This window comes from Meles meles, chromosome X (genome assembly GCF_922984935.1).
Source record: "Meles meles chromosome X, mMelMel3.1 paternal haplotype, whole genome shotgun sequence".
In the NCBI taxonomy this organism is placed as follows: domain Eukaryota; kingdom Metazoa; phylum Chordata; class Mammalia; order Carnivora; family Mustelidae; genus Meles; species Meles meles.
Genome location: NC_060087.1, coordinates 61,130,701 through 61,143,089, shown reverse-complemented (window position 1 = coordinate 61,143,089; position 12,389 = coordinate 61,130,701). Strand labels below are relative to the sequence as shown.

Here is a 12,389-nt window from a genome sequence, read left to right as displayed (position 1 = left end):
TGAGAACCACTGGTTTATAGTAATTACATTTATCACTCCTGAATTACTTATAAGCATAAAGGGACTAAGAACCAGACTGTTTAAAAGTATATCTTTTTCTTGCTTGATTAAGCTCTCCTATAGTACTTCTCAACTGGATTAAGCAAGGTGATTCACCTCAACAATTAAATTGCTAGCTGAAGTTACAGTTTTTCTTACCTAAGAGACCAGCAAGAAAGTTTATATCACCACTCTGTTTTATTAATTGAATGATTGACTTGTCGAGTCATTAAGTCTGCTCAGGGAATATTTATTGAATGCTAACAATGTGTCAGGCATTATGCCAGGTGCTGAGGCTATATGGTGTGCAGTGTAGCTGTGCTTCTGGCATCATGGAATGTGCAATCCAGTGAGTAAAAAATAAGTGAAAATAATTATAAATTGTGATAAGTGCCATGATGGAAGCACAAAGAGTACAGAGGTAGAGAAAAATGTATGTATATAGGGTCACTAGGAAAGGCCTCTCTGAAGATGTGACATTTAAGGCTAAACTTGAAGGATGAGAAAAAGCCAGCCAGGTTAAAACATAAGATAACCAGAGGGCAAGTGTCTGAGGGAGAGTAGGCAACCATATGCAAAGACCATGAGTTAAGAAAGAGTTTAGTGTGTTCTGGGTACTGAACGAAAGTCACTGTAACTAATGCTAGTCAGTAAGGAGCAGGGGATATAAGGTTGAATAGGCAGAGACTAGACTGTCCAGGGCCCTGTAGGCCATGGCAAGAGGTTGGATCTCATTCTTAATAGAGTGGAAAGCTACTGAAGGGTAGTAAACAGGAAGAGTACTGTGATTCAGTATGTTTTAAAACTATTCCAAGTGTTGTGTGGAGTGGGGAGGTGTCAAGAATGGAATTATAGAGACCAGTTAGGAGGCTGAGGACAGTTCAGGGATGATAGCAGTAGCAGTGGAGATGGAAAGAATGACCAATTTTAGAAAACACTAAAGACCCCACCAAAAGACTACTGGAACTAAAAAATGAATTCAGTAAGGTCACAGGGTACAAAATCAATGTACAGAAACCTATTTTGTCTCTATACTCTAATAATGAAGCAGCAGAAAGAGAAATTAAGAAAACAATCACATTTACAATTGCACCAAAAATAATAAAATATCCAGGAATAAACTTAACCAAAGAGGTGAAAGGCATGTATGCTGAAAACTATAAAACATTGATGACAGAAACTGTAGATGACATAAAGAAATGGAAGTACATCCCATGCTCATGGATTGGACAAAAACATACTGATAAAATATCTCTACTACCCAAAGCAATCTACACATTTGATGCAATCTCTATCAAAATACCAACAGCATTTTTCACAGAGCAAAAATAATCCTAAAATTTGTATGGAACCACAAAAGACCCTGAATAACCAAAGCAATCTTGAATAAGGAAAACAAATGGGAGCTATCAAAATTCCAGACTTCAAGTTATATTACAAAGCTGCAGTAATCAATAAGTATGGTACTGACACAAAAATAGAAACATATATCAATGGAATAAAATAGAAAGCTCAGAAATAAACCCATAATTATATGGTCAGTTAATCTTCAACAAAGAAGACAAGAATATGCAGTGGGAAAAAGATAGTCTCTTCAACAAATGGTATTGGGAAAACTGGACAGCTACATGCAAAAAGATGAAATAGGACCACTTTTTCACATCATACACAAAAGTAAACTCAAATTGAATTAAGGACCTAAATGCGAGACCTGAAATCATAAAAATCCTAGAAGAGAACACAGGCAGTAATTTCTCTGACGTTGGCCGTAACAGCATCTTTCTAGGTACATCTCCTGAGGCAAGGGAAATAAAATAAAATAAAATAAAAGCAAGAACAGGCTATTGGGACTACATAAAAATAAAAAGCTTCTGCACAGCAAAGGAAACAACCGACAAAACTAAAAGACAACCTATGGAGTGGGAGAAGATATTTGCAAGTGGCACATCTAATAAAGGGTTAGTATCCAAACTATATAAAGACCTGTAGAGTCTATGAAGTCATAGAAGAAAGACAATTAGTCTGATTGGGGCAGGGGTGTGGGAGTCATAGAAGGTATCTTGAAGATGATGTCAAAGCTAAAGACTGAATTGAATATTAGCCAGGTATATAAATGTGTGAAAGTATAGGGGATTAAGGAAACAACAAAGGAAAGGCACACAGCCATGAAACAGCATGATGCCTTTACGAAATTATAAACAATGCAATATTACTAGAACATAAATTTTAAGGTAGGAAATGGGAGGAGATGAGACCGGATACATACCATTGACAATAGCTAACAATTATTGAGCACCTATTATATCCCAAGCAGTGTTCTAAGTGCCTAACATGGATATCTCATGTAATCAAATATGGAAACTAAGACAGAAGGAGATCGGGTGTACCTTGCCCAAAGTTGCACACTGTCAGAGCTGAGATTCAGACTGAGCAGTTTAATTCCAGGGGCAGTGCTTTTTAACCACAGAAAGTTGTTAAGTGTCATGCTAAAGAACTGAGAATGTACCTGTTGGCAGTACTGAGTCATGGAAGGGCAGTGAATGGTCAGATCTATGTTTTGATGAGATGACTAATGATAAGTTTAAGAGAGGCCAGACTGGAGACTGTTGTGATACATCAGGCAAGTGATGAAGAGAGTTTGAAATAGGGATGGAGACAAGGGAAAGATTTAAGAAATTTTTAGGAAGCAGAATTAGCACAACTTGGTGATTAATTATGTTCTGAGGGTAAAGGAGAAGGCGAAATCTAGAATGTCACCATGTTTTCTAGTTCAGATGACTAGATGATGTTACTATATGATGAATACAGGAGGAGGAGCGTTAAAAGTGAAGCTTTTTTTCCTTTTACATTGAGTATTAGGAGTCAATGGAACACCCAAGTGGATCCTAACCAAGATGCAGTTGGATATGAATTTGAAGTCCAGGGGATATGTCATGACTGGCTATAGATCTGCATATAACAAGCATGTGATTAAAACCAGAAAGTAAATGAGATTACCATGGAGAATGTGTAAGAAGACCATAGGGCCAATGGAGGAATCTTGGAGAATTTTAGGGTTTAAGGGGCCAGCAAAAACGAGCTCACAAAGGAGACTACAAGTACATGAAGGGTCAGCAGTATAACACAAATTAAAATCATGGACTCTGGACCCAGATTTTGTATCCTCCAGGCTCTGCCACTTGCCAGCTATGTGACTTTGGGCAAGTTACTTCACTTCTCTAAGCCTTAGTTGTTTAAGGACTAAACGTACATGTAATGCATGAAAGCCCTTAGAATAGTGTCTAGTAAACACATAGTAAGTATTAGCTAATACTTACAGGAAGAAAACTAGAGTAGAATCATGCAAACCAAAGTTGAAAGTTTAAAAGATGGAGAGAATTCTGAGCTGTGTCAGATGCAGCTGAGAAGTCCAATAAGCTAAGGACTTACACATATGAATTAGATTTGGCAGAACAGAAGCTTTGGTGACCTTGATGAAAGGAATTTCAATACAGTGGAAGGGGCAGAGGTGATATAATAGTAGTTCGAGTGGTAAATAGAAGGTAAAGAAAATAACAGCAAATGCAGGGCCAACTCTTTCAGGGAGCTTGCTGTTTAAGAAAAACTCTGAAGTGAAGTAGAAATATATATAAGGATGCTCACCTCAGCTTTTTTGATAGAAAACCATGAAACTGCCTTAAGTGTCCAAGACTGAGGGAATGAGAGGTCAATGGTGGGACTGGGGAAAATGGTGAATATTGGAACAGTAATTGAGAATAGAAGGAGCTGACCAGAGATGAGTAAAAGGATAATGAAGAAGCTTGGAAAGTGAGTCTCAAGTTCAAAACTGATTGGTGATACCTGTCTATCCAGTGATAGTTTCCTTCAGTGGTGACAGGACAAAAAAGGCAAAGTGCAGAGGTTGATCTGGAATGGTGATTATGCCAGACATATGAGGCAAAAGAGGTTGAAAGTGATGTTGAAAGAGGGTTCCAGGGGCACCTGGGTGGCTCAGCGGGTTAAAGCCTCTGCCTTCAGCTCAGGTCATGATCCCAGGGTCCTGGGATCGAGCCCCGCATCGGGCTCTCTGCTTGGCTGGGAGCCTGCTTCCTCCTCTCTCTCTCTCTGCCTGCCTCTCTGCCTACTTGTAATCTCTATCTGTCAAATAAATAAATCTTTAAAAAAAAAAAAAAGAAGAAAGAAAGAGGGTTCCAGTGTATAATCATGTGTTGGCCTCACATGTGGATGTGAGGCCAAAAAGAGGTGGACAAACCAGGAGAAAGTAGGGATCAGGCCACTGGGATGTCTCTGTGAGAGGTCAGAAAATTGATGGGGCCAGAGCTTGGACTCAGTGTAAGACATAAGAGGCAGCATGATAGAAAAGGCATAGATTTTAAAATCAGACAGACTGGAATTTGAATTGCAGCTTCAGTTTAGATAGTTACATGACTTTAGAAAAGTTCCTTGACCTCTGTGAACTTGTTTCCTTATGTGGTAAGACAAGTATAATGACACCTATCTCAGAAAAACTGGCACATGGACGTGGTTCAGTAGTTGTTAGCCCCCTTTTCTCCCACTCAGCATTTATTGGGCACCAATCATGAAACATTGTTTTCTGGGGACATGAAGATAAAAGTCACTTCATGTCCTTTTAGGGACTCATGATTTAGCAGAAGTGATGTAAATACAAAGAGGTAAATAACAATACAATCAATTATCAATTATAGCTTCAGTTACTATGTACAGTAAGAGCAGTATGAACACAGAGCTGTGGGAACCCAGTGAAGATGCGACTAAAAGTGCCTGATGGAGTGAGGGAAGGCTTCCCTGCAAAGCAATTCACAGACCCAATTTTTAGTTCTAATGTTGCTTGAAAGAAAGTAGCAGCAAATGGGTAGATGACACTTTAAGGGGGGGAAGCAAAGAAGCTTTTGTTTTTATTTTCCTAGACAGTATTCCAAGGGGCAACAGGTTCAAGAGAACTGTTCATTCAAGGAAAATGACCTGTGCAGGTCTATTAACTGACAAGTAGTATGTAATGAAGTGAAAGAATTTAAGGTGACAGAGAGGAAAGGCAATAATTGAGAGATCAAGCTTCCAGAGGAGCTAAAATCTGGAGCCCATATTAGGGATGTACTCATAGACAGGATACAAAATAGCCCCTTCTCTAAAATGAGGAGAAGGAAAAAATGATAAAAATAGACGCAGATAACTTGTATCTAAAAAGAGGAAAGAAGTCAATTTGTGGAAATTGTGTTCTATCTATATGCAACTTTTCTTGGTTTTTATAAACCAAGAATATGTCCTTAATATGTTCACAACAAATTTGAGGAGCTAAGTCCTACAACTAGTGGACTTGCCTGTTGGTGAAATGGAAGCAACAGAAATAAAGATCCTCCAAAACCTCCCCTCTGCACATGGAAAAAGGGGGTGCTGATTGCTGCAGCAGCAGGAAAGGACCATGGCAGGGAGCAGTAACCTCTTCTCACTTGCTTTCACCTTCAGTTCTTAAGTGACTACATGAAACCCTGTTGCCCATTCTAGTCTTTTTTTTTTACTCCAGTCCAGTTACATGCACACCACATGAAGTAATTTTCCAACCTGAATTTTGCCCACTTATGAATAGAATTGGCAGCACACACGGCAGCTGTGCTGGCTTAATGGACGCAAAAGCATTTGGCTGCATTGTGCTCCCTCCTAACCTTTGCAGCCAGTGACTCCCCTTTCTGGGATACTGTCCCACTATTACTTCTCACTGGTGTGTACCTCCAGGAAGCAGACCTTCTGAAAGGAGGCTTGCTAGCTGTGATATGGAGCTAGCATCTTTGCCTAGCCCCAGTAAGAACACGGTAGGGGGTAGGCCCAGGCACTGGGAATTTTTCCAGCTGCTTTATGCCCAAAACCTCTTCAAATTGACCCATTTAATAAAATCAGAGGAATTAATTAAAACTGCATTGTAGATGCCTTTAGTTAATTGCTGCTTTCCTGCTTCTACTCTAAGCACATGCCAAGGTAACAAAATGTCTGTTCAAATTGGAACCAGACTCCTTGTCCTTTTACTATTAATGTGAAAGATGTCTACATTTCCTGCTAGATCACACGTTGGCCATGTAAACTTTAGCACTTTTTTTTTATAACCAGGAAAAAATTCCAAGGGAGGAAGAGTATATCCCTGTAAGGAGATAGAGTTTCTTCCAAAGTGACAAAGAAAACAATTTCTCCTTAAAGGAGTACCATAGAGGATGAGGACCCAGGAAGATAAAGAGATTCTGCTTCTTTAAAGGTAATTAACAGAGCTCACTGAGAAAAGCAAAAAAGAAAGGAAACTAACAGTTATAGGGTACCTACTATATGCCAGGTACTGCACTGGATGTTTTCACAGGCCTTACTTCATTTAACCTTCACAACAACCTTGTGAGGTATTTATCTACATTTATAGAAAACTGTGTCTCAAAGAGGTTAGCTGGTTGGCCCAAGATGACATGCCTAGTGAGTGAGTAGTAGAGGGAAATAAAGGAAGATCTACAAAGATATTCAGGCAAGAGAGTGGATCGCTGTTACCCCCATTTTGAAACTAGAGGATTAGTTGTATTTTTTAGAAGACTCATTGTGTCAGTGGGCAGCACTTCTCAGTTCCTAAAGTGACCTTAGACTGGAAGGTTAATCATCATTTATAAAAAGGAACTTGCATTCTTTGGGCGTTTTGATTCTCTCTTGTCTCCATGTTCATTCTCTCAAATCCTCCAAGCGGATCTTCCAAACTAGTTACTTCCTCAACTAATTAACATACATTTTCCATTCTATTTATTTGTTCGTTCATTATTCGACCAACAATCATTTATTAAATGACTACTATGTGTCAGGATTCTTCCGGGTGCTAGAAAAGCAAAAATGAAACTCAGTTTCTGCTCTAGAAAGATTCACAATCTAAAGGGGGCCACAGGCATAGAAACATTGGTTTAAATCCTATTATAGAGAGAAATGATGGATCCAAGTTTTGTAAGTCTGAAGTACACGCAGGTTTTTTTGGGAGGTGGGGGATTGCTATTTAGGAAACAGAACATAAAATTGGGTACAAGTGAATATTTAGAATGATAAAAGAAACTGCAACAACTTAAAACAATTTTTAAGCTGAAAGATACAACAAACCTCACAAAAATCCAAAACCATTCCAACGTGCCATATTAGTTAAATGTATGATGCAACTGTAGTACTTTTCTCCTACATTTTTTTATCTGCATGTGTTTTTGTAGTGTTATTTTCAATAGAAAGAACAGAAAGATAATTCAATCATTCCTTTAGCGTGCTTGATCAAAATTTGTTCTTTTATTATTAATAGGTGGTGTATTAATGTGCCCAGGCTGCCATAACAAAATACCAGAGAATGGGTGCTTTAAACAATAGAAATTTATTTCCCACAGTTCTGAAGGCTGGAAGTCCCAGATCAAGGTCCAGCAGGGGTTGGTTTCTGGTGAGTCTTTCATGGCTTTTGTCTGAGTATACATGGTAAATGAGGGAGAAAAAGTAAAAGATCTCTCTTTTACTTCTTAAAAAACCACCAATCCATCTGGCTTAGGGCCCCACCTTTATGACCTTATTTAACTTTAATTACCTAGTAAAGGCCTTATCCAAATACAGTCACACTGGGAGTTAGGACTTCAGCAGATGAATTTTGAAGGTGAGAAGGGGACACAGTTCAGTCCACAGCAGATGGGATGCATAAAACATGTGACTATACACACAGCCATACTCTCTGTAATACTGCTAGATTTTGATCCTTAAAACTCAGAAATTATGATCAATTCTATGTTGTACAATTTCCACAAGAAGAGAAAAATATCACAGTTCATTTATAATTGTGTATGATATATTGACTATATTTTTGAAAGGAGAAACCTTTCATTTTGACTAGGCATCATTAAAAAAACAAATCCTCCACTTAAAATTTAAATGCAGTGACTTGAAGAATTTTCCAAAGACTAACTTCGGACTTTGTACATTTCAAACACTATGTCTCCTCCATTACCCAATATGTCAAAGACCAGGCACTGTAGAATACATTCACATCACAACATTGCATCTGGCTTTGTCATTTTTGGGTGAAGAGGTTGGGTGAGTCAGGATACTGGGCTACAGGAACATCCCTGAAGCCATTCCTATGCCACTAGCAATATGTTAACTATACACATAAGTTACTGTGAACCACATAAATAATATCCCACTAATCCCACACTAAATCTGTTCACAACTCAACTTCCTTTTAGCTACTCAAGTGGCACCCAACACAAAGGGGAAGTCTGATAGAGGAAAACAGTCTTAAACAAATGTGATTAAGTATCTCACTTCACAAATTAGAAAAAAAAAATTGTAAAAATAATGTTAGGGCCCTTCCCAGGACCTTAGAAGGGGTCTGCCCAAGTGAGGGGTTGTGAAGATTTATGATTAGCTTCATGGTAAATTAACCTCCGAAGAAAGATATATTCAAATTTCTTTAGGTGATCAGCAGAAGCTTTACAAGGGAGGTGATATTTGAGTTGGATCTTTAAAGGTACTCAAGGGAAGGGATGTTTTAAGACAAGTGATTGCACGTAAAAATCTAGAGAGGAGTTAGAGAACACATGGTCTTGGGGAAATAAAAATAGTTTGCTACATCTGTAGGGCATCTGTGGGACTGGTGGGAGATGAGGCAGCAGAGAGGCAGACCTGCAATTGAAAGACATCAGACTTGGAAAGTCATGGAAAGCCATGCTTACATCCTTTCCTGAGCTACCTTAAGTTCTCTGATCCTCGCTGGGAGCAAGAATTAGTTTTATCTGTTCCTATTAAGGGTATAATAGAATAACAAGACAGAAAATCAGGAAAGATAAAGAACTCATTACTACCATCAACCTAGAGGATCTAATTGACATTTATAGAACATACTACCCAATAACAGCAAAGTACACTTCTTTTCAAGCATTCATGGAACATATACCAACAAAGATCATATAAAAAATGATAAAGTAGGCAACCCCAAGGTACTGTCATCCCCCCACAGAAACATAGAGAAGCAAACAGAAACTGTCAGAAACAATTTTGTCAGAACCCTAGAAAATCAAAAATTGATAAGCAACCAAGCAAATGCCAGATTAATGAAAAGTCCACTTAAAAATGATAAGAAACCAGGGTGTTACCACTTTATACCTCATCTTAATGGCTGTTATTTTAAAAATTGGAAAATGACAAGTGTTGGTGATGATATGGAGAAATTGGAACTCTTGTTCATTGCTGGTATGAATATAAAATTGTACATCTGCTGTGGAAAACATCTTTATGGTTCCCATAGAAAATAAATAGAACTGGGGCACCTGGGTAACTTAGTCAAGTTGAGTTTGGCTCAGGTCATGATCTCAGAGTCCTAGAACTGAGTCCCACATAGAGCTCTGTGCTCAGCTCAGAGTCTGCTTGTCCCTCTCCCTCTGCTCCTTGCCCCATTAGTGCTCACTTACTCTCACTCTCTCTCAAATAAAGAAAGAAGTAAATAAAATCTTTAAAAATAAAAAAAGCAGAATTACCATATGACCCAGCAATTCCCCTTATAAGTATATACCCAAAAGAAGTGAAAGCAAATACCAATGTTATTTGATACAGCATTATTCAAGAAAGCCAAAAGGTGAAAACTACCAAAAAATCCATCAAAAGATGAATGGAAACAAAATATGGTATATGCATACAATAGTATTTTATTCAGCCTTAAAAAAGAATGAAGCTCTAATACATACTATAACACAGATAAAAATATTATACTAAGTGAAATAAGCCAGACTCAAAATGGCAAACACTGTATGCTTCCACTTATAATAGGTACTTAAAATAGGCAAATACAAAGAGACAAAAGGTACCCTACAGGTTACTGGGGGATGGAGGTAGGAGAAATAGGGAGTTATTCTTTCATGGATATGTAACTTCTGCTTAAGATGATGGAAAAGTTCTGGAAATGCGTAATGGTGATGACTATACAGTATTGTGAATGTACTTAATGCCACTGAACTGAACAATTCCAAATGATTAAAATAGTAAAAACAAAACAAAACAAAAATATTTCAACCAAGAATTGGAAGATACAGTTGAAGAAATTTCTCTAAAAAAAAAAAAAAAACAACTAGAAGGTAGGAAAATGGGAAAAAGAACAGAGAAAAATAAGAAAGTTAGAGAATCAACTCATGAGGTCCAACATTCAATAAGAATAATTCCTGAGGGAATGAAGAAAATTAAGGGGAGGAAATTATCAAAGAAGTGATTTTAAAAAATCACCGCAAACCTAAGGACACAACTTTCCAGACAGACAAGGTTCATTCATTGGTTGCCTACCACCATGAAGAAAAGAAAACTCTCAAGACACAGCATTATAAAACTTTAGAACAAGGAGGGGAAAGAAACTATCCAAAAAGCAAGAGATCCCAGTGAGAAAGTTTCACATTAAAAGTTCCAGAAATCAGAATAGCTTTGGACTTATCAACAATACTGAAAGTTTGAAGACTCTGGACCAATGCCTTTAACAACCTTGAGTTATATACCCAGCAAAACTACCAATCAATTTCCAGGATAGAATATAAACATTTTCAGACATGCAAGGTCAGGAACTTTGGAGTAAGTGTCCAACAAAATGAGGGCAATAAATCTGGAAAAAAGGTAGACCTATGATCCATGAAACAGGATCCAATGCAGAAAAGAACAGCAGGAATTTCTTAAGGTGATAGTAAAAGGAAACTCCCAGATACCAGCTGTGCAGAAGGCCTAGAACTCAAACAGTACAGATTGGAGAGTTCCAAGGGACAGGCTTTAAGGAGAAAATGAGATATCCAAATTGCGTGATATGGTTGACAGTACTGAGAGGACTATTACAATTTTGTCAGAGTGTTGCATGAGTTAGGAATAAGTACACAGATATGGATACACAATAGTGATGAGTACATAGAAAGCTAAGCAATGTATACAAGGTAAGGTAATAATTAATCCCAGAAAAATAACTTCCAAGGAAGAAAAAGTAGTCATACTTTAGCATATGGCTCAGCTGTGGCAGTATTTGTTGTCACTGTAATTTAAACATTGAATGATAATTTAGCCAAGAATTCTGGGATAAATAAACAGAGAGTATGAGATAAGATGAAATGTGTATAGATGGTTGTGGAAGACAGTAGTAGAATTAAATCCTAATCCTCCATAGAAGGGAGCCAGTAGAGCTTATCAAAAGTTGAAAAATAATTAGCAACCTTCTTGTGTTATTTGAACATATAGAGAAGAATACTAGGAAAAGCTAAAAGAGTGAAAAGTGGCTGTTTCTGGGAAGTGGAAAGTAGAGAACTTAGAGAATTGCTGTTTGTCATCATAAGACTTAGGTAATGTTTGACATTTTAAACTATATGCATGTTGTTAAACTACTTTGATCAAAATACAAATTAAAGTTCCGGGTCAAATCCAAAGGTGTACCATGTAATGTTAGTCCATATGCAATGCCCGCTAGGATAAACTATTAAAGGAAAAAGAAACAGCTCATGGTACAAATAAAAAGATACCTAATTTTTTCTTTTTTTTTAAAAGATTTTATTTATTTATTTATTTATTTGACAGACAGATCACAAGTAGGCAGAGAGGCAGGCAGAGAGAGAGGAGGAAGCAGGCTCCCTGCTGAGCAGAGAACCCGATGCAGGGCTCGATCCCAGGATCCTGGGATCAAGACCCGAGTCGAAGGCAGTGGCTTTAACCCACTGAGCCACCCAGGTGCCCGATACCTAATTTTTTCTTAATGGTAGGAAAGATTTCTAGTATTTTCATTTGCCCCTGTCCCATTCCCACCCTGGTTGGGCAGCAGTCATGAAAGCAGTAGCCCATCCTCCTCATGTAGGACATGGTTTCAGAGGGAATAGAGTGCACATAATTTGAAAATTATTGTGTAAATCTATTCTAATCCATCAAGGATTACCTGAGTGACAGACACCAGGCACTTATCTGTTTTCCTGACTTGGAACTCGGGCCAGAAAAGTGGCAGGCATTTCTTGGAAACATCTTAAGGTAGATGAATAACCCACAGATGCCTGAGGGAAAAGATTATAGTTGAGACATGCAACAGACAACCTGAGGCCTAGAAGGAAAAGCCCAGGAGTGCTTCTTTGAGAATTAAGGCCATCAAAAGCACCTGTGTGTAAGCAAAAATGCCCAAGGAGGCTAGCATGCTCAGGAAAGACCTGAGAGAACCTTAAAGACTAGAAAGGTGTTTTATTTGTTGGTCTCTTTTAAACTCCTAGAATTCAAGGAAATATCTGCACTAGAAATTCAGTTGAAGATTCAGGCACAAGATAGAATCAGTGAAGTTGAAGATAGGACAACTGAAA

General features: G+C 38.0%; 1 protein-coding gene across 5 annotated transcripts in view; it reads left to right on the top strand.

The window, feature by feature from the left end:
* The window catches only part of HDAC8 (histone deacetylase 8), a 221,803-nt gene that overhangs the window by 110,247 nt on the left and 99,167 nt on the right, over window positions 1–12,389 (top strand). The window lies entirely within an intron of this gene.